Source organism: Stomoxys calcitrans, chromosome 2 (assembly GCF_963082655.1).
Source record: "Stomoxys calcitrans chromosome 2, idStoCalc2.1, whole genome shotgun sequence".
In the NCBI taxonomy this organism is placed as follows: Eukaryota; Metazoa; Arthropoda; class Insecta; order Diptera; family Muscidae; genus Stomoxys; species Stomoxys calcitrans.
The window spans coordinates 153069625-153093785 of record NC_081553.1 but is presented as its reverse complement, the minus strand read 5'-3'; the positions used below and the strand labels follow the sequence as shown (position 1 = coordinate 153093785).

Here is a 24161-nt window from a genome sequence, read left to right as displayed (position 1 = left end):
TTTCGAATGGGGTACCTTGGTGGTCGCCCCACCCTAAAACCTACCAAACTTATATTTAGACCAATAACGACAATATAGGACTCAAATGAAAGGAATTTTGGATAGGGGACCACCCCAAGCACCAAAACACCCCCAAATCGAACATATTTACCGACCATGGCAATTGGGACTCAAATGAGAGGTATTTGCGAGTAGAATACGAATCTGATATCCAAATGTGGAACCACGTTTCTGGGGGTCCACCCCTTCCCCAAAACATCCCCCAAACAGGACTTTTTTACTGACCATGGGAATATTGGGCTTAAATAAAAGGTATTTGAGTGCAGAATTAGAATCTGATATCCAAATATGGGGCCAAGTGTTTGGTGTGCGCCACTACCCAAAAACATTCCCCAAAGGGGACAAATTTACGACCACAGCCATATGGGGCTCAAATGAAAGGTCTTTGGGAGTAAAGCACGAATCTGATATCAATATTTGGGAAAAGTGTCTATGGGGCCACCCCACCCCCACAACACCACCCAAATAGTAAGTATTTGGTGACTTTTGCAACATGAGGCTCAAATAAGAGGGTTTTTAGAGTGGAGCACGAATCCGATATATATTTTTAAGGCTAACTTATTGAGTGGTCAAACACCCCCCAAGCCGGTCATATTTGTTGACTTTTGCAATAAAGAGTTTAAATGAGATTTGAAAACGAATTTGATATCCAATTTTGAGGCCAATGGCAATATGGGGTTCAAATAAATGATATATAGATATATGAGAATAGAGCACCTTGCTGGTATATTTTCCGTGCTGAGTGTTTTGGGGACCACCCCAATCCCTAAAACACCCCTTAATCGGGCATATTTATCGACCATGTCAATATGGAGATTAAATGAAAGGTATTGGGGGGTAGAGCAAGAATTGATACCCACTTTCGGGACCAATTTTCTGGGGGCCAACCCTTTTCCCAAAATACCCCACAAGCAGCAATTTTTTAGTGACCATCGCAAAATGGGGCTCAAATAAAGGTATTTGGGAGTAGAATACGAATTTGATATCTAAATTTAGGACCATGTATTTAGGGCATCACCCCTTTCCCAAAACACCCCGCAAAGGGTAAAAATTTTTCGACCATGCCAATATATGGTATTTAAGATTAGAAAACAAATTTGATAACCTATTTTGGGCCATGTGTTTGGGGGACGCCTCATCGTGTAAACTCCCCTAAACCAATGGCAATATGGGGTTAAAATAAATGGTTTTTGAAAGAAGAGCACGATGCTGATATTTTTTCAGGGCCAAGTGCCTGGGGGACCACAAACAACCCTTAATTAGATATCATGAGTGTAGCGGGCTGAAATAAAGTATTTTAAGAATGGAGTACACCTTACATCTAAACTTAAATTCGTAGACTAATAAAGATCATATGGGATTCGGACAAAGGCACTTATATTGATTAACAATTAGTCAAGCGATATACTATATTCGTAGCATGGTATTGCACTAAAAGCACTTTAATTTTCGAAAATAAATATTGCAAGGAAACTTTTGTTCCATATAAAGTAAAATAAGACGCAGCGGAGCGGGCCCGGGTCAGCTAGTGTTCTAATAAAATTCAAACTTACAATTTTTCCAATAATAAACAGATCCCTTTCAGAGTTTATTTGCATTTATTTCGATGTTATGATACACAATTATAGTAAAAGCCTTCTGTTTCGCACCATGGTTTTTCCATTACGGTTTTTTATTATGAACTGCTGTATTCGTTATGCTATAAAAAAAATAAAACAAAAATACCTATGGGAGTTGTTTTTTTATAAAATGTCAATACCTATGTAGAGATAGATATTTCTTTATCGCGTAAATATGACCAAATAATGTATGTGACTTTTAAATTTTGGATGGGTTTTCTTGTAACATGCAGCCATGTCTGTTACTCCAATGGTTTTGTCCCTTTCCGATTTTACTATCCGCACACGACCGAGCTGCTCAACATTCTCACAGTTCTTTGGTCAATCATAAACAAGTAAAACAGTGCTAAGTTCGGCCGGGCCGAATCTTATATACCCTCCACCATAGAGCGCATATTTCGAGTTCTTTTCCCGATACCTCTTTTTAGGCAAAAAAAGGATAAAAGAAAATAATTGCTATGCTGTTGAAGCTATATCAAGTTATGGACCGTAATTTAATTACATGTTGGAGACCATAGTAGAAGTCATTGTGTGAAATTTCAGCCAATTCGAGTAAGAATTGTGCCCTTTAGGTGCTCAAGAAGTAAAATAAAGAGATCCGTTTATATGGGAGCTTTATCAGTATACGGACGGATTCGGAGATTAGAGATTAGAAAACGAATTTGATAACCTATTTTGGGGCCATGTGTTTGGGGGACGCCTCATCCTGTAAACTTCTCTTCAGCCAATGGCTATATGGGGTTTAAATAAAGGTATTTAAAAGAATAAGAGCACGATGCTGATATTTTTTCAGGGCCAAGTATCTGGGGGACCACCTCTCTCCAAGGAAACTTTTATTCCATTTAAAGTAAAAAAGGCGCAGCGGAGCGGGCCCGGGTCAGCTAGTCTTATATATAAAAATCAATTTGTATTTGCTTGTAGGTTTGTTTGTTTGTGTGTTCCTTATAGACTCAGAAACGCCTGAACCGATTTTCTTCAAATTTTCATAGATGGTGCATAATGATCCCGTGGTGAAAATAGGGTACTACATTCTGAATTGGAGCGGACCCTCCCCCTTACACTAATTTTCAGAAACGCCAGATCTCGGAGATGGGTGGTGCGATAATGCGAAATTTTGCGTGCTCTTATATAGTACCCTAAAAATAAAAATTTGGTATCCAAATTTCGAATGGGGTACCTTGGTGGTCGCCCCACCCTAAAACCTACCAAACTTATATTTAGACCAATAACGACAATATAGGACTCAAATGAAAGGAATTTTGGATAGGGGACCACCCCAAGCACCAAAACACCCCCAAATCGAACATATTTACCGACCATGGCAATTGGGACTCAAATGAGAGGTATTTGCGAGTAGAATACGAATCTGATATCCAAATGTGGAACCACGTTTCTGGGGGTCCACCCCTTCCCCAAAACATCCCCCAAACAGGACTTTTTTACTGACCATGGGAATATTGGGCTTAAATAAAAGGTATTTGAGTGCAGAATTAGAATCTGATATCCAAATATGGGGCCAAGTGTTTGGTGTGCGCCACTACCCAAAAACATTCCCCAAAGGGGACAAATTTACGACCACAGCCATATGGGGCTCAAATGAAAGGTCTTTGGGAGTAAAGCACGAATCTGATATCAATATTTGGGAAAAGTGTCTATGGGGCCACCCCACCCCCACAACACCACCCAAATAGTAAGTATTTGGTGACTTTTGCAACATGAGGCTCAAATAAGAGGGTTTTTAGAGTGGAGCACGAATCCGATATATATTTTTAAGGCTAACTTATTGAGTGGTCAAACACCCCCCAAGCCGGTCATATTTGTTGACTTTTGCAATAAAGAGTTTAAATGAGATTTGAAAACGAATTTGATATCCAATTTTGAGGCCAATGGCAATATGGGGTTCAAATAAATGATATATAGATATATGAGAATAGAGCACCTTGCTGGTATATTTTCCGTGCTGAGTGTTTTGGGGACCACCCCAATCCCTAAAACACCCCTTAATCGGGCATATTTATCGACCATGTCAATATGGAGATTAAATGATAGGTATTGGGGGGTAGAGCAAGAATTGATACCCACTTTCGGGACCAATTTTCTGGGGGCCAACCCTTTTCCCAAAATACCCCACAACCAGCAATTTTTTAGTGACCATCGCAAAATGGGGCTCAAATAAAGGTATTTGGGAGTAGAATACGAATTTGATATCTAAATTTAGGACCATGTATTTAGGGCATCACCCCTTTCCCAAAACACCCCGCAAAGGGTAAAAATTTTTCGACCATGCCAATATATGGTATTTAAGATTAGAAAACAAATTTGATAACCTATTTTGGGCCATGTGTTTGGGGGACGCCTCATCGTGTAAACTCCCCTAAACCAATGGCAATATGGGGTTAAAATAAATGGTTTTTGAAAGAAGAGCACGATGCTGATATTTTTTCAGGGCCAAGTGCCTGGGGGACCACAAACAACCCTTAATTAGATATCATGAGTGTAGCGGGCTGAAATAAAGTATTTTAAGAATGGAGTACACCTTACATCTAAACTTAAATTCGTAGACTAATAAAGATCATATGGGATTCGGACAAAGGCACTTATATTGATTAACAATTAGTCAAGCGATATACTATATTCGTAGCATGGTATTGCACTAAAAGCACTTTAATTTTCGAAAATAAATATTGCAAGGAAACTTTTGTTCCATATAAAGTAAAATAAGACGCAGCGGAGCGGGCCCGGGTCAGCTAGTGTTCTAATAAAATTCAAACTTACAATTTTTCCAATAATAAACAGATCCCTTTCAGAGTTTATTTGCATTTATTTCGATATTATGATACACAATTATAGTAAAAGCCTTCTGTTTCGCACCATGGTTTTTCCATTACGGTTTTTTATTATGAACTGCTGTATTCGTTATGCTATAAAAAAAATAAAACAAAAATACCTATGGGAGTTGTTTTTTTATAAAATGTCAATACCTATGTAGAGATAGATATTTCTTTATCGCGTAAATATGACCAAATAATGTATGTGACTTTTAAATTTTGGATGGGTTTTCTTGTAACATGCAGCCATGTCTGTTACTCCAATGGTTTTGTCCCTTTCCGATTTTACTATCCGCACACGACCGAGCTGCTCAACATTCTCACAGTTCTTTGGTCAATCATAAACAAGTAAAACAGTGCTAAGTTCGGCCGGGCCGAATCTTATATACCCTCCACCATAGAGCGCATATTTCGAGTTCTTTTCCCGATACCTCTTTTTAGGCAAAAAAAGGATAAAAGAAAATAATTGCTATGCTGTTGAAGCTATATCAAGTTATGGACCGTAATTTAATTACATGTTGGAGACCATAGTAGAAGTCATTGTGTGAAATTTCAGCCAATTCGAGTAAGAATTGTGCCCTTTAGGTGCTCAAGAAGTAAAATAAAGAGATCCGTTTATATGGGAGCTTTATCAGTATACGGACGGATTCGGACCATATATAACACACATATTGAAGGTTATGGGAGAAGCCGTTGTACAACATTTCAACCAAATCGGTTATTAATTACGCTCTCTGGAGGCTCAAGAAGTCAAGATCCCAGATCGGTTTAAATGGCAGCTATATAGCCAAATCGGATAGGAATTGGGCCCTCTAGACGCTCAAGAAGTCAAGACCCCAGATAGGTTTATATTACAGCTATATCAAGTTATGGACCGATTTGAACCATACTCTGCACAGTTGTTGGAAGTCACAACAAAATACCTCATGTAAAATTTCAGCCAAATCGGATAAGAATTGTGCCCTCTGGTGGCTCATTAGGTCAAGAACCAAGATCAGTTTATATGGCAGCTATATTAAAACATGGACCGATATAGCCCATTTGCAGGCCCAACCGAACTACACTAATAAGAAGTATTTGCGCAAAATTTCAAACGTCTAGCTTTACTCCTTCGAAAACTGGCGTGCTTTCGACAGACAGACGGACGATCAAGAATATACTTTATGGGGTCTTAGACGAATATTTCGAGGAGTTACAAACAGAATGACGACATTACTATACCCCCATCCTATGGTTGAGGGTATCTAAAAAAAAAATTTTGTATGAGAATGTACCACGGACAAGCATATGCGTGCTTGGGATTACTTTGTTATGTACGTACACAGTAATGTGAAATATTGAGAGTATTTTTGCCCAACACTGTTCTGTACGCTTAAATACTCACCCTCTCTTTTAGTAGCAGAGACACAAGAAAATGATTATGGGGCCAGTAAACGAATTATCGATAGCGGCTATCGAAGCACGTTTGCATAACTTTACCACTTGGTAGAGTTGCTGAAAAATTTTCTGATATTCCGGTACCGTAAAATGGCAGGATACCTCACAAATGTAGCCAGCATTTGTAAGGGAATAACCACGGCTGAAAAACTTTCTGATGTTGACGCCAGGCGGTCGGCGTCGTACGCGGATATGCTAACCTCTGTGCCAAGGTGGCGTAAAAGTGTACCAAATGTTTTATTTTTGCGAATGAGAAGTCAGGTGATGATAAAAATTACTTAAGGTGCTAGAAGACGATATGTATTTATCATATGACATATCAATTTCTGAATCCATATGACTTTCCTTATGTTCGTCAAATAAGAATTAAGAGTGCTGCAATCGGCATATTTTGTCATATGTATTGTACTCTGTTTTATCTACATGTATCAACATGTATTTCCCATGAAAATCGAGCTCGCTATAATTAAACAAATTACATATCTATTCTACCATCCGTTTTTATACCCCACACAACTGCTGTAGTACAGGGTATTATAACGTTAGTACGTTTGTTTGTAACACCCAAAAAGAAGGAGAAATGTATCCATTGGTCGACTCAGAATCAATTTCCGATTAGATTTAGCTATGTCCGTCTGTCTATGTTAAATTGTAATCAAAGTTCAGATTGCAAATTTCATCCGATCGTCTTAAAATTTTTTCAAATCGAAAAAAACTCAAATACTTCTTTAACTGTCAAATGGATAAAGATATTTTAAAACTTTTTTGCTGAAAACTGTGGACGCTGTTGGTTCCAAGAACTTACCCATCGGCGGTGACATTTGGTTGCCAAAACATTATTTACAGGTCGTTTGAATATTTGTTTAATAGTAATAGTTTTGGATAGGTTTAAGTGAAATCTGCCATCAGACGACTTAGACCACAGAAACAGGAGAAGGAAGATGCCTTCTAGTTCCTACCGTTGAACCTTCCAGTTCGCTTTAAAAAGCCCAGCATCTTGTGAATGTTCACATCCGCTAAATCAGCGAGTTCTCAAATGAGAACCTAAAGTATGACTCCTTCCGACTGCTAGTGTGGGACACGCACACAGCAGACGTTCTATAGTTTTTTCTTCCTTGAGATTGACGTACTTCTACCAAAGCCGTTACTTGCAACCTTCAGTCTGTCAGCATGTTTTCCGATTAAATAGTGACCTGTCATGATGGACACAATGATTGAGACGTCGGTTCTAGCCAGCGAAGTAATGCGGTAAACCTCTTGAAGTCTAGAATAGGCTACCGGTTTAGGCAAGCTGTGGTCTACTGTTAAGTCACTCTTGAATCCCGGTAGACGGAATGAGAGGACCTCAGTCACTTTTGCCGACGTAACCGTGACTGATCCGAAGAGATGCGCCCGGTTGTTTAACTGTCAATTTATTGTGCATCCCGAGAGTGACTGGGCAAGCAGGAGAACCATTCGACGTATCCGTGGTCTCCAAACCGATGGAGAGCCATCAATTAACCGTAGGGGAAGTTACGAATGTCAACCGTGGCGTCAAATCATTCAAGCCTTTTGGCCCCGACGGAAGCTTTACACTGAAGAATCTTGATCTACCTGGAGTTGAATACCTTACTACTGTCCTCATCCTGTCTTTGAACACTCTTACCAGTAGCCAAGACGCTTGAGGCATTACTCTTCCCAAGCCTCGTAGGAGAATTTCCACTAGACGAGAATCAGCATGGATTTCGAATACTACTTTGCATGCCCTCACCGCACACATTTGCTGTGGCTTCAATCAGAATAGGCTTTGTGATAGGACGGTCCTCCGGCACTGCACCTATCAAAGGTATTCGACAGGTCCTTACCCACCGTAGGTAACTTGTTTCTCATGCTGAAAAAACTACTTCTATCTTGCACGGTTTTACGTCTGGGCCACTTTCGATAGCCCACTTCGCTGTCGCATGTAAAGCTTCCTGAAGTATATATCTAAGAGCGCTGGGAAACTTGCTCTAACCACAATTGCCACGTCAACAATATACGCGACCACTTTTACATGTTTTTCTTCCAGAGACAATAATATATTTTTAATAGCTTTTTTCCAAACTAAAGGAGACATTACACCTCCTTGATGTGTTGTTGATTCAAGCGGGCTTTTTTGTAGGGATTTTCGAGCACTATCCAGTAACAAAAATTCAGACCATAAATGAAGATTTGGCAGCCCTGATCAATTTTTTGAAATACCGAGGTGACCAACTTTAGGAACTTGAAATTTTGCACACGATCGTTAACACCTCAGCTCTAACCATTTCAAATTTCAAAGAGATATCTCTACCCGTTCTCACACAGCATTTTTTTTTCGATTTTCTCCCACTGTGCGTCGGTCTTACATTATTGAAAACACCTTGATCAGAGAAGCTGTTGTCATACAACACTTCCCAGTCGCATATCCTTCCTCTTATATCTTCCGATAAAAAGGTACCATTTAGTACCTCCTCCTACCTCCTGCCTGTTTTTGGTAATAAACGTTGTTGTTGTAGTTGTAGCAATGTATTGTACACTGAGGCGGCAGCCCTAGCCGATGGTGAACTCCATCGGGTCAATCCGGTACGTACAACCGGCTGCCATGGGATTGAGGTTAAAAACGTAATAAAGGAAATAAACCCTTTATTACAAATCGATAGGTTTCAACTTCAACTGATGTGCATAACCCTTCCTAAAATGAGGCTCTTTTTCCCTGCAGAAGTGGCTTTAACAATAAACTTGCATCTCTGAATCGTGTGCCATATACAGGGAAGCCAGCCAGTAACGAGACTTATGAACTTCAAGGCTGGCTTCTACTAAATCTTCATTGCTTAGCAACGGAAGAAGAAAAACTTTTAGACTACTCCTTGGAAGACTACTGGTTCTGTGTCTCCCATTTCCCGTAAGTAGTTCAAATCCAGGAATTCTTAGTCTTAGGAAGATAGGTTCATCTTTCGCACACCCATGGCTCCTAGACAAGAACCACGTAAAATCAAAAATCATCCTCTGCGTCCGCCAGGAGTTCATCCTTACAAGATTCGTTCGATCTTTCCTTACGCAACCAGGGGCAGTTGAGAAAGCAGTGAAATCACTCTTCCTCACGACACTAGATACTTGCGGTCTGCATGATTCTTCCATAGATGCTTCACTAGCTACTGCTGTGCAAGTACCTTTTGTGCGCCTACGGAAAATGGGACAGGTCCCAAACCTGTCACGGTATAGGTCCTCTGATGATAGGGACCGGTCCCAGTTCTCGTCCTGTGACAGGTAACTAATTCTCCAGGTTAGGGCTGGTATATTTGGGGCAATTGACTACACAATTCCCGCAGCGGCATTCTAAATACTAAAAAGTAACCTCGAAAGAGAAAATTTAAGTCAGGAATTACGTGCTCATACAAAATCCCTAATTGTTTTCCATACCATGCCCCTTGATTGGTTTATGTCTGGAAATGTGTCCTCACCCAAGTGCCAAACAATGTGGATCGTGATGAGTGAGAAAATGTTCTATTCGTACATATTGGTGTCAAAAAGTGCTAAATACAATAGTACGAAATAGCTTATCGTCGCCTATAGTGAACTGTCTGATTTAAGTTTATACCGATTCAATACAAGGTTCCTACTTTTTATAGACGAGTCCGAACGGCGTGCCGCAGTGCGACACCTCTTTGGAGAGAAGTTTTACTTGGCATATTAACTCACAAATGGTGCCAGCACTAGGAAGGGAAAACAGGATATTTCTGATAATCGTATATTTATGTACTAAAACGAACAACATTGAATTTTTATGGAGCTAGACTCTGTAGACTTAGGGTTGGTTTTCTACTCTGCTTTCGGAATAGTCGGAATTTGACAGATATGTTTTGTTGTTATTTTCATACCAAAAGACGTTTTTTATCTGCACTTATGGCTTTATTATTTTTTTCGGAAATAAATAAAATAACAAAAAGAAATAACGAACAATTGAAACAAGTAAAACAAAAATTATGCCGACAATGATGTCAAGCGGTGCCACTAAATTCTCTTTCTGACATTTTTCGCAGTACTACTGACATTTAAACAGAGTACTTCTTTTTCGCCTATTTTCCTCCAGCATTTCGCCGACGTTTTTTTATATGAAGTTTGATAGCATTCCACCTGAAAAGCTTAACAGAATACTCAGCTTTAGACGAAGAAACAAATAAACAAACATTATTATTGTTATTTTCATAGATGTACATGTTTACAACTAGCAACTTGGTTTAGCTGTATCCTGTAGCTGTATTTTGAGAACTAAAGATCACTCTGTAAAGAAAGTATCATTTTCTATGTTTTAATACCTAAATGCACGAATTAAAAACAATTTTTCTAGCCGCCCTATATTTAATGTCAAGGTGAAATTGTATCCCAATTTTGAGAACTAAAGATCACTCTGTAAAAAAAGTACCACTTTCTATTTTTTATTACCTAAAGGTGAACCCGATTCCAAATTTTGAGTGCTCTAGCTCAATTCGTAGAGAAATTACAATTTTGTATGTCTTAGTACCTAAATGTATGATTTAAAAAAAAAATCTTCAGATCGCCCAAAACTTGTCGTCAACGTATAGATGTATCCCTATTTTGAGAGTTTTATCTTACTCCGTAAAGAATGTACCTTTTCGTACGTTAGAGTACTTAAATGCACGAATGCACAAAAATATCTTCTAGTTGCCCAATATATACTTTCAAGGCACCACAATTAGTACAGTTTCTTCCACATAATGTATTTTGTTCAAGACTGCTAATGTTTTTCAAATTGCTTAGTTCTAGCTGCTCCCGTTCGCTGTAGGCAGAGATGAGCTCTTGTGTATTATTTTACACTTTCTGCTACAACATTGTACGATTTTTAAATAGATCATTTAGTCACCCATCATATTTTTCCTCGTTGTACTTATATGTCAAATTTCAGACTTCTAGTTCCACCTGCAAAGAAATGATCAAATGGTACTTATTTTGGTACCAAAATGTTCGAATTTTAATCATCAATGTATCTGCATGCCAAATTTCGGACCTGTAGCTACATATATAAAGAAAGTACCAAATAGTACCAATTTTGTTACCAAAACGTACGAATTTTGAACAGATAATTTAGTCAACCATCATATATTTCCTGGTTCTACCTACATGCAAAATTTCAGGCCTCTAGCTCCATCTGTAAAGAAAGTACCAAATGGTACCAATTGCGGTACTAAACGTACGTTTTCTCCCATTAACAGTACTGTTTTTCCAATTTTTTCTCTTCAGCAGATTCCGTTTAAGACAAATTTTTAAATTCTAACTCTATCCATCCGCCCTGTATAAAGCTCGCCCATTTCGTACATTTTTGGTGCTTTTTTTAATACCTAAATGTAAAAATTTCCAAAACCTCTTCTAGTCGTTCTATTAGGTTTGCCATGCTGTTTTTAAATTCCAAACTTCAGAGCTCTAGCTCAATTTACAAAGAAAGTACCAAATAGAACCAATTGCGGCACCAAACGTACTATTTTTACCACTTCCGGTACTATTTTGGAAGATTTTTGCAACTAAATTTTATTTTTTCGAGACGCTCTTTAATTTGAACCCAAAATCATAATTCCAAACCTATCCTTCCGTGCTGGGTAAAAACACACAATTTACTACTTTTTGGTTTTTTTTTGTACCTAAACGTATGAATTTCACCAAATCACGTTTTATTCCATGCCTATGATCCAATAACAACAATTGTACAAGATTTCATGGTTCTACCATTAGCCGTTTGAGCTGGGCGACGATCAGTCAGTCAGTCTCGCTGCTCTTTTATGTATATACTAGCTGACCCGGGCCCGCTCCGCAGCGCTTTCTTTTACTTTATATGGAACAAAAGTTTCCGTGGAATATTTATTTTCGACAATTAAAGATCTTTTAGTGAAATACCATGCTAACTTGACTAACAGTTTAACAATATAAGTGTCTTTATCTGAATCACATATGATCTCTATGGGTCTACTAATTTAAGTTTGGATGTAAGGTGTACTCCATTCTTAAAATACTTCATTTCAGCCCGATATTCCCATAATGTCTAATGTACTGGTGTTTTCAGGGGAGAGGCGGTCCCCCAGCTACTTGGCCCGGAAAAAATATCAGCATCGTGCTCTTCTCTCAAATACCATTTATTTAAACCCCATATTGCCATTGGCTTAAGAGATGTTTACAGGATGAGACGTCCCCAAACACATGGCCCCAAGATCGGTTATCAAATTCGTTTTCTAATCTCAAATACCTTTCATTTGAGCCACATATTGGGATGGTCGAAAAATTTTTCCCTTTGGGGGCGTTTTGGGAATGGGGTGATGCACTAAACCAAGTATTTAGTGCATCACATTTCGATGTCAAATTCGTATTATACTCCCAAATACCTTTATTTGAGCCCCATATTGCGATGGTCACTAACAAATTGCTGTTTGTGGGGTATTTTGGGAAAGGGGAAGACCCCCAGAAAATTGGTCCCGAAAATGGGTATCAATTCTTGCTCCACCCCTCAAAACCTTTCATTTAAGCTGCACATTGACATTGTCGGTAAATATGCCCGATTTATGGGTGTTTTGGGGATTGGGGTGGTCCCCAAACATTAAGCCCGGAAAATATACCAGCAACGTTCTCTATTCTCATATATCTATATATCTATTCTCATATATCTATTGGATATCGTGCTCTATTCTCATATATCTATTGGATATCTCATTCGTTTTCTAATCACATTTAAACTCCTTATTGCAAGTCAGCTAATCTGTCCGGTTTGGGGTATTGGCCCTAAAAACTATGAATATTTAGTTCCCCTCTCTTTAAGACCAAAATCGTCTTGGTGAGCAAATACGTCCTATTTGGGGGTTGTTATGGTGGTGGTACGTCCGCTAGACAGTTGGCCCCTAATGTTGACATCAGATACGTGGTCCACTCTCACATACCTTTAATTTGAGCCCCATATTTCCATAGTCGCAAACATGGCGGTCTTAAGGGGAGTTTTGGCGGATGGCCGGCCACTCAGTGAGTTGGCCTTGAAAATATATATCGGATTCGTGTTCCACTTTAAAAACCATCTTATTTGAGCCTCATATTGCAATAGTCAGAAAATACTTACTATTTGGGCGGTGTTATGGGAGTGGGGTGGCCCCGTAGACACTTTTCCCGAATATTGATATCAATTTCGTACTTTACTCCCAAAGACCTTTCATTTGAGCCCCATATTGCTATGGTCGTAAATGTGTCCACTTTGGGGGATGTTTTTGGTGAGAGGCGGCCCCCCAAACACTTGCTCTCATATTTGGATATCAGATTCGTATTCTACATTTAAATACCTTTTATTTAAGCCCCATATTCCCATGGTCAGTAAATAAGTCTTGTTTGGGGGGTGTTTTGGGAAAGAGGAAGACCCCCAGAAACGTAGACCCACATTAGGATATCAGATTCGTATTCTAATACCTCTCATTTGGGTCCCATATTGCCATTGTCGGTAAATATGTCCGATTTGAGGGTGTTTTGGGGTTTGGGGTGGTCCCCTAGCACTTGGTCCGACAATTGGATATCAGATACGTTTTCTTATCCTAAATACCTTTCATTTGAGTCCCATATTGGCGTGATTGGTCTAAATATATGTTTGGTAGGTGATAAGGTGGGGCGGCCCCCCTAGGTACCCCATTCGTAATTTGGATACCAAATTTTTATTTTTAGGGTACTATATAAGAGCACACAAAATTTCGCCTCAATCGCACCACCCATCTCCGAGATCTGGCGTTTCTGAAAATTAGGGTAAGGGGGAGGGTCCGTCCCCACTTCAGATATCAAAAAATGTGGTACCCTATTTTCACCACGGGGTCATTATGCACCATCTGTGAAAATTTCAAGAAAATCGGTTCAGCCGTTTCTGAGTCTATAAGGAACACACAAACCTACAAACAAACACAAATTGATTTTTATATATAAGATTTTGACAATGACATAGTAAATAAAAATGAATTAAAAAATTAAAAAAGCGTAGAAGTCACTTTTAAAAAATTGTTAAATGAGAAAAACATAAAAAATTGCGCCGAATTTTTTTAAATTATTTTAAAGAAAAAAATTGCCGGCCGCTGGAATCGAACCTGTGTTTGTGTGCATGAGCATTTTTACCCTTGCCGTATTGCATGCACCTACGTATGCCTGCAAACTGCAATGAAGGGGTATGTTGTCTACTACAATTTTGTTGTTAAGTTGAAATAAACCTTTTACTGTTCATTACAATAATTGTGTGGTGCATTTGAAGGGACCTGAGTTCAAATCACTCTGGCAGCAAAAAGTGGTCTTCAACTAAATGTTGAAGCGATATGAAAATAATAGTTAACACGCGAAAAGGGGCAAAATGTCTCAATAATAATATTGCGTAAAAATAACAAAAATGGTTCTTTTTATTTTTTTTGCTTTTTTAGGTCATACAAATATCCGATTATTCGAAGTGCAAACATTAAGAGCAGGCCTTATTTAATTGGTGCTGTTGCAGGCCAGCCCAAAACACTGTTTTTGTAGGACTTTGCAGGCCCTTCAGCAGGCGTATATCGAGCAATGGGAGATGCATGACATCGTGCCAATAACACACAATGTTATTTTGAAATGGTGTTACCATTTGTGTGGAAGTACTGGAAACTGGCTTTGCAGGCACATACATTCGTGCATTTTGACAGCAAAATTGGTCTGTTTAAAATTGGAACATTTTGACACCATTTGGCATTTTCTTTTTAGATGGAGCTACAGGTCTGAAACTTGGCATGTAGGTACAAATAGAGAAAATATAATGGACGATAAAATTATCTATTCAAAATTCGTAAATTTTGGTACCAATATTGGTACCATTTGTTCTTTCTTTACAGATGTAGATACAGGTCTGAAAATAGGCATGTATCTACAAGGGAAAAACATAAAGGATGACTAAATGATCTATTTAAAATTCGAACATTTTAGTACCAAAGTTGGTACCTGTTGATACTTTCTTTATAGACGTATCTACAGGCATGTAGATACAACGGGAAAAAATATCATGGGTGACTAAATGATCTATTTGATGTTTCTAATATTTTGGAACCAAAATTGGTACCATTTGGTATTTTCTTTATTGATGGAGCTGTAGGTCTGAAATTAGGAATGTAGGTGAAACTAAGAAAAATATGAAAGGTGACTAAATGATCTAATTAAAATTCAAACATTTTGGTACCAAAATTGGTACCATTTTATAATTTCTTTACAGATGGAGCTAGGGGTCTGAAATATGACATGTAGGTACAACTAGGAAAAATATGATGGGTGACAAAATGATCTATTTAAAAATCGTACATTGTTGTAGCAGAAAGTGCAAAATAATACAAAAGAGCTCATCTCTGCCTACAACGAACGGGAGCAGCGAGAATTAAGCAATTTGGCAAACATTAACGCAGCCTTGACAAAAATACGACATGTGGAAGAAAACGTACTAATTGTGGTGCAATTTGTACTTTGAAAGTATATATTGGGCGACTGGAAGATATTTTTTATTCGTGCATTGAGTTACTCAAACGTATTATATGGTAAATTTTTTTACGGAGTAAGATAGAGCTCTCAAAATTGGGATACACCTATATCTTGACGACAAGTTTTGGGTGATCGAAATTTTTTTCAAAGTCGTTCATTTAGGTACTAAGACAAACAAAATGGTACTTTCTCTACGAATTGAGCTAGAGCACTCAAAATTTGGAATCGGGTTCACCTTGCCATTAAATATAGTGCGGCTAGAAAATTTGTTTTTTATTCGTGCATTTGGGTACTAAAACATACAAAATGGTACTTTCTTCACAAAGTGATCTTGAGCTCTCGAAATGACGATACGGCTATACCTTAACGAAACGGACCGCCGGGATTCTAGTTGTAAATAAATACATTTATGAAAATACCAATAATAATGTCTGTTTGTTTATTTGTTCCTCCGCCTAAATATACAAATTTGCAAACACCTGCTTTGAAAATTAAATAGTGTAACTGCAGAGTCTAGCTCCATAAAATTTCAATGTTGTTGGTTTTAGTACATAAATCTACGAAGTGCAACTGTATCCCGAAATTCAGAGCACCAGCTCAATACATAAGGAAAGTGCCGTTTTGCACGTTTTAATACCTAAATGTAAAAATTAAAAAATTCTAGTTGCCCCCAATATACTGTCAAAGAGTAACTGCATCTCATATTTTTTAGCTTTATCGCACTGTGCATAATTACCATTTTCTACGTTTTAGAAATTAAATGAACGAATTTCAAAAAATCTTCTATTTTGAATGTTTAGGTACTTATATGTACGATTTTCAAAAAGTCTTCTAGCCGTCCAATATATGCTTTCAAGGTACCAATTACACCACAATTAGTAGGTTAGGTTGAAAAGAGGGTGCAGATATTAATCCGCCCGATTCCACTATGGATATAATAACCCAGTAATCGGCTTGTTGTGCGCTCTACAAGCTATAAAGTAACCTAACAAAAATTTTATCTTGGGAATTCCTTAATTGTTTTCAATGCCACTCCCCTAAGTTGGTTCATGTCTGATATTGTGTCTCGACCTAAGTACAGGTATCTGTTAGACGCGAAAGCCGGGCAATGACAAAGGAAATGCTCCAACGTCTCATCATCTTCCCCGCATGCCCTACACATCCTATCACTTGCCGCACCGATTTTCCATAAGTGAGCTCGTAGTCCTATGTGTCCCGTTATGATACCAACAGCTATACTGACCTCCTTCTTACTTCCTTTCAGTAATGGCCTCGTCTTCTCACGATCTGGATTCCCCCATAGGATTTTCGCCGTCCTACCGACCGTTTCGCTGTTCCACAATGTTGCATGCGCATTCGTCGCCCACTCCCTTAACTCGGACTGCGTCGACCCGAAAGGCGTCGGATTAACCAAGTTTATTGACGGCATTCCTCTGGCCTTCACCGCCTAATCGTATGCCCTTTCATTTCTCCTTGCTCCGTTATGGCCCGACACCCAAACGATGCGCATTTTCCCATCTTCAGAGAAGGCGTTAATCTCCTTCTTACACTGAAAGACTGTTCGTGACCTTACCGTCCTGGTTGTTATTGCCCTAATGGCAATTTTACTGTCGGTGAAGATGTTCACACTTGCAGGACCGTATTATGGTCTGGCAGTCTAAAACAGATGTCAGTCCCTGCATTTTCAATGTAAACCCCCAGGCCCACTCTGTCCTCTAGCTTTGATCCACAATTAGTAAGTTTTCTTCCATTCCTGGTACGATTTGTTACGATATATCGTATTTTTGTCAAGACTGATAATTCGTAGCAAGTTGCTTAGTTGCAGCTGTTCCCGCTCGCTGTAGGTGAAGATAAGCTATTTCGTACTCTTGAGCACTTTTTGATACCAATATGCACGAATAGAACATTTTGTCATCCATTACGTACGAAGCCTTTCGGGTCGACGCAGTCCGAGTATAGAGCATTGGCTACGAATGCGCATATAATACTGTGGAATATCGAAACGGTCGATAGGAAGATGAACAAGTAAAAGCGTGCTAAGTTCGGCCGGGCCGAATCTTATATACGCTCCACCATGGATCGCATTTGTCGAGTTCCTTTCCGGGCAACTCTTCTTTGGGAAAAAAGGATATAAGAAAAGATTTCCTCTGCTATTAGAGCGATATCAAGATATGGTCCGGTTTGGACCACAATTAAATTATATGTTGGAGGCCTGTGTAAAATGTCAGCCAATTCGAATAAGAATTGCGCCCTTTGGGGGCTCAAGAAGTAAAATAGAGAGATCGATTTATATGGGAGCTGTATCGGGCTATAGACCGATTCAGACCATAATAAACACGTATGTTGATGGTCATGAGAGAATCCGTCGTACAAAATTTCAGGCAAATCGGATAATAATTTCGACCTCTAGAGGCTCAAGAAGTCAAGATCCCAGATCGGTGTATATGACAGCTATATCAAAACATGGACCGATATGGCCCATTTACAATACCAACCGACCCACACTAATAAGAAGTATTTGTACAAAATTTCAAGCGGCTAGCTTTACTCCTTCGGAAGTTAGCGTGCTTACGACAGACAGACGGACGGACGGACGGACATGGCTAGATTGTAACGAACCACCACGTTGGGCCCTAATTCCTCTGGGAGTCGCTACCTCCTCGCCGCCGGCCGTGCTCAGTCCTGGGGCGGTTCTTTCCCGTTGGAACTAGGCTTGGTTTCGCTGCCATAAAAGTAAAAATAAGGTAGCTTAAAAGAATAGTAAGTGAAAAGAAGAATAGCAAAGGTATTAAATAAAAGAAAAATTAAGGACAGAAGAAATTAGAGTGAAGCTAATCTCAGGAGCAGTCTAAGATGTAATTTGACTGCCATTCTCTACCCACCCAACCATGCTGACGAATTCTTCAGCCCATTTTATTTCCCACTACTGTATGTCCTTTACCTTTCGTGAGTTATAAAAAAAATGTTTAAAACATCGTTATAATATATTCAAAAATTAATAGAAATCGATTTGTGGCAATTAAAGGTATAAAACTTAGTCCAATAAAAAGTGATTGTATTAAAGGTAATCTACGTTTATAAATAAGTTAAAAGTGAATGATATTGAAAGAAAGAACTATAGTTTACGTAAAAATAAAAACTAAACCTAGCATTTAGTAAAGATAAGTGTCGTGAATTTGTGTTATTATAAAAATGTGGCATGAGCATAACAAATTCAATAATATTATGAAAACTCACCAGCTAATATCCATGATGTCCTTAGGCCTTCAGACGTGGGATTTGAAATTGCTATAGTTCTGGGTGGTTATAAAAGTTAAGGCTTCAAATTTGCTTTGCTCGTGCACCAAGGTAACATATAAATTTAATAATTGTCTTGTATATAATAATGGGGGAAATAATCTAAATGTATATACTATAAATAATTCTTGTTTTATCTCCAATTGAAAAAAATGAGAATCCCCAGAATTCTTTAATTGACACAATTCGGTAATAGGGAAATGCTGTGTCCATTGGGCTCCAATAAAACTATGGACGGGAAGACTATTGATTTGACAAGTCAGGGTTTTAGGTCAATTTTGGACTCTTTGAGCTCTAATCAAACCATCGATTAGAAGACTCCGGTCTTGATATTAGTAGAATCAAAAATCTCAATATCCGCCTTTAAAAGGCATCAATTGGTCTTTGGGACCGATTATATAATAATTAGGGGATTGATGTCTAAGGAAATTTGGGACCAATACAGATAATTTGAGATTGGAGTTTTCCTCTTCTTTTGTTCGTGGACAGCGCCGATTCACAGAGGAATCGGCGATCTGCGATAAAATAACGGGGATGCAATTTAGAGGAAAGAACTTCAATATTTAAAGATTAAATGCTTACCCAAACAACAGGAAAATAAAAATTAGTTGAAAAATTAATTTCGTCGTCCGAAATTTTAAAATAAGTTGATGTGGTATGTGATCCTTTTATATCCTTAAAAATTATTCAATTAAATCTTCGAATATTTTTTTTCTTCGTATAAAATATTTTTTTTGACACGTCTAACACCAATCGTCTTTCAAATTGAAATAAAAATTAAAAATTTCTGTATAGACATATAGACAGCTTTTAATTTTCAAAGCACCTTATGTTTTAAGAAATGAAACAAAAATTTAATAAAATTGTTAATATTTCCCAACAAGTGTGTAAAATACTAGGAACTGTTAATAAAAGAGGTCACAAATTATACCAGGCAAAAAAAAAATATTCCCAAATATCCTTTAAATTGTAGACCCCAATTTTCCCCGTGTCCTTATCCTTAAGCTCATAACTTACATTACCGATCTTACGTACTACTGTAGCTCGAATTCCCACTGGTGCCAATTTAGCACTGAAATTATTTATCTTCATGCTTTGTGGAAAATTCCGTCGAATTACTTCGTCTTCTATATCATACTGTCTATTTCGAGAACGTAAATTATATAACCTCTCATTTTTCTCATATGCAGCTTTCACCTTTCCCTTAATGGAGTCTCTCAACATCGTTAACTTGTCCGTCCTATTTAACTCTAGATCCGCATCTTCCAGTAACTGAAGCTTCCGCACAAGATTATAGTCTCCCCCATGGGTCATCATATGTTGACCAAACAGGATTTGGTACGTAGTCTCCTCCAAAGTCTGGTGCACTGTGTTCCTTAGGGCGCAATTAACACTGGGTATAAATTCATCCCATCGCCGTTGATCATCCCTTACATATGATCTAAGAGCAGCATTAACCGATCTGTTTACTCTCTCGCTGGCATTAGCCTGCGGGCTATACACAGCAGTAAGTTTATGCTTAATTCCATTCCACGAATGGTTTTGAAAAATCCGCATGGACCAATACAGGAGCACTACACAACTTACACTTCAAAAATTCGAACGCCTCTTGCGCTTCAGGTGTCCATTTAAACGATTTCTTCTTAGAAAGCAATTCAGTTAAAGGAAATGTAAAATGAGAAAACTCACTAATGAATCGCCTATACCATCCAATCATACCAAGGAATTGCCTCAGAGAACGTATAGACTTTGGGGATGGAAATTCGGCAATTGCACTTACTATTTCTGGGTCAACCTTAAGGCACCCCTCGCCAACAATATATCCCAAATACTTCACGTGCCTAATTGCAAAACAACTCTTCTTCACGTTGATTGTCAGTCCAGCCTTCCTAAACTGGAAAGCTATCTCCTGCAAATGCTGCAGATGGTCCTCAAAATTTTCCGAAACAATTAACAAATCGTCGAGGTAGACGAATACGTGGGATTTCATACTATACGGAACTACCATATCCATCAAACGGCACAATCTTTGGGGTGCATGGCACAACCCGAAGGGCATCCTTCTGAATTGATATAAGGGCCTATTTGGTATGGTAAATGCTGTCTTAGACTTGGAGGTATCATCTAGTTTTATCTGCTAAAATGCATGTTTAAGATCCACTTTGGAGATAAAACGTACTGAAGGCAACTTTGACAAAATTCCTTCAATGTTTGGAATAGGATAAGAATCCTTTACCATTGCCGAATTAAGTTTCCTGCTGTCCACGCAGAAGCGAACTTTGTCAGGTTTAACTATCAATACACCAGGCGAAGACCATAGAGACTGAGGACTCTCCTCAATAACTCCCAATGACAACATCCTATCAATTTCCGTAAATAGAATTTTCTCCCTCGCTGGAGATATCGGATAGTATCTCTGTTTTACTGGCTTGGACATTCCTGTATCGATATGATGTTCGACTAACGTGGTACATCCAAGACCATCCCTGTCAGAATTGGGGAACATCTCGATAACAACATTCAGTTTACGTCTCTAGTCCTTCGATAATTCTATGGAGTCCAAGTCCATATCGATACCGCAAATCTCATCTTGTCCGGAACCCAAAGAAATGGAAATTTTAAATTTGCACCAAAAATCCATTCCACAAATAATATCTTGCTTAATAGACTCCACAACCAAAAACTCAAATTTACATTTCTGATTTTGATAATAAAAATCTAACTCAATTATTCCTTCACATTTCCGCGACATTTCTTAAAATTAGATGATTTCTTCAGCTCCTGAGCCAGATCACCACCAATAACACTCTTATTAGCTCCACTGTCTAATAGAGCGAAATACAACTTTCCTTTGAAATTTAGAGCTACATAAGGCCGAGTATCTGAATCTTTGGTTACAATCGTTGCAATTTTATAATTTTTAAAGGTCTTCAGCTGTTTCCAAAATTCTCTCATACGTAAAGCACTTCGCATGGACTTAGAATTTTTTAAAGATTTCCTCGCAAGTATAATTTTAGGTTTTATAAAACTGTATGGTAAAATTAGGTTACTTTTTCCGGTATTTGTAAAATCTGGGTTTTTCTCAATAACTTCAATATTTAATTTCTTTTCTTCAATTTCGTAGGATGTCCTCTTTTGTTTGGAAGGACACCCTTCAAGGCGTTTCCCGAATTATTGCAGTTAGTGCAGGATGGTTTATATATGTTCTTAAGTCCACAGCCGTAACAAAAGACAGTTTTCTCCCTCAAACAATCTTTGTACAGATGGCCACGCTCCTCACAATTCCAACATTTTATATCCTTAAGAACCGCATTGACCTCATGTTCGTTTGATCCTTCTTCATCCGCATCCTCTATGTCCACTAATTCTGCTACCTGAGCCTTCCCTTCACGTCTAAATTTTGCGACTGATTGCACATCCTTCATAAATTTCTCGTGCCTTTTCACCGATTTTCTGAGTTCTGAAACCTGACGTATGTCCAAGTGTAAGAGTTCATGACGAATCTCGGGTCTAAGGTTTCGAAGCATGGTCTCACAAAGTTCTTCATCACCAATAGGTTCATTATGAATCCATAATACTCGTCAAAGGACTCGTTATGACGTTGTTTTCGGCGACGAATATCATCCTTAATATCAAAGTCGCTACAAAAGTCCTTGTATTGTATTTTTAAACACCTACTAAATTCCGCCCATTCGACAGTATCGCTTTGACGGTGGTATCTCCAAAACCAAGCCAAAGCTTTACCCTCAAACAGAACATGTATGTATCTACATAACAAATGAAAATTTCCTCCCAGTGTATTCGTTGTCATGATATTCACTCTATATATAAACTCCTCTACTGGGAAGTCCTTATCACTACCGGAGAAAGAAATTTCCCAATTCCGAATTGTATTAAGTATCTTCTCAGGTTGTTCTTGGGGCACGGAGTATTGAGTGTTTCGTCCGTTGTTGATTCTAATCGCCGTGGACGTAGGCTCCCTAGGACTAGAAGGAGGATCCCTAGGACTTACCTCTTCGCTATTCAAATTCATTCCACGGATTAGGTTACCGATCTCGTTCGAAATTGTAGAAGTAATCTCCCTACGCATTTCTGACATAGAGACACTAATCATCTGCTGGACTCGGTCTTCGTTTATTACCGAAGACATCTCTTCCGTCCTATCTACCAATCCACTTTCAGCGGAATGTGTCCTGTTCCGATTAGAACCAGGTGCTCTGTCCCTGGATCTTGTCCAATAGCCATTCCCAGGTAGCCTTTCTTCCCTGTCATTATTCCTGTCCCTGCTGTGTGCCAATGGCATCTTTCCAAAACGTTAAATAAAAAATGAAGTCAACTATAATATATAAAATACACTAACTAAATTTTGTTTTAAATACAATAAATAAAATACGATATGAGATGCTAACTGCTCACTACTCAGCATAGGAACAAAGCAGTAGGGGTAAATCTGGGATCATCTTCACTATAAAATAAAATGAACAGCAACAAAAGCAAAAATTAAAAATGCTGTTAAACCTGGATTACCAAGGTATGTTTTTTTAGCAAAATAGTCCAAAAAAAAAACACACAAATCCTTAATGAAACACCATGTTCAACAACAAAGTTCCTCGAGTTTTCGCCTAGGTAAGAAACCAATAAAAATCAGCTAATTCAATCCGTATCTAAAATCCCATGGAAATGAAAGTAAAAGAAAAGGATAAGAGAAGAGAAGGAAATAAATAAAAGTTATCATTTATTCCGTTTCGGTGTATGATTTCGCAGCAACATTTCCACAAACCAAAAGTCCCCGAAAAGGTTTTCAAAGATATCCTCCTAAATAAATCTGGTACAGGAACCTCGCAAATAGTAAACTATAAATCCAAATTATTTCAGGAGGGAAAAGAAAATAAAAGGAAATGAAATGATATGAAAAGCAAAAGGAAAGGAAAGAAAAGGAAAGGAGAGGAAAGAAAATGAAAAGGACCAGCATTTAGGTGACACATTACTGGTTTATCGGATTCTGTGAAAGTCTGAAAACGACCAGTTGCTGCCCCACATTGGGCGCCATTTAATTTATGTAACGAACCACCACCTTGGGCCCTAATTCCTCTGGGAGTCGCTACCTCCTCGCCGCCGGCCGTGCTCAGTCTTGGGGCGGTTCTTTCCCGTTGGAACTAGGCTTGGTTTCGCTGCCATAAAAGTAAAAATAAGGTAGCTTAAAAGAATAGTAAGTGAAAAGAAGAATAGCAAAGGTATTAAATAAAAGAAAAATTAAGGACAGAAGAAATTAGAGTGAAGCTAATCTCAGGAGCAGTCTAAGATGTAATTTGACTGCCATTCTCTACCCACCCAACCATGCTGACGAATTCTTCAGCCCATTTTATTTCCCACTACTGTATGTCCTTTACCTTTCGTGAGTTATAAAAAAAAA

At 38.4% G+C, this 24161-nt stretch overlaps 1 protein-coding gene and 1 long non-coding RNA gene across 10 annotated transcripts in view; both read right to left on the bottom strand.

The window, feature by feature from the left end:
- Positions 1 to 24161, bottom strand: part of LOC106090106 (thyroid transcription factor 1) — a 382007-nt gene that overhangs the window by 144030 nt on the left and 213816 nt on the right. The gene's annotated exons all lie outside the window — the stretch shown is intronic.
- On the bottom strand, positions 9838 to 24130 carry LOC106094077 (uncharacterized). Of its 4 annotated transcripts, none has more exons than XR_009397059.1 (3): positions 19331 to 19545; positions 18689 to 19263; positions 9838 to 10078 (listed from the first exon to the last, which is right to left on the bottom strand). It is a non-coding gene; the product is annotated as an uncharacterized LOC106094077 (long non-coding RNA). The 4 variants fall into 4 exon arrangements; XR_009397057.1 differs by having other exon boundaries at positions 9838 to 10086; positions 19331 to 19544; XR_009397058.1 differs by lacking the exon at positions 9838 to 10078 and adding an exon at positions 18094 to 18173 and having other exon boundaries at positions 19331 to 19544.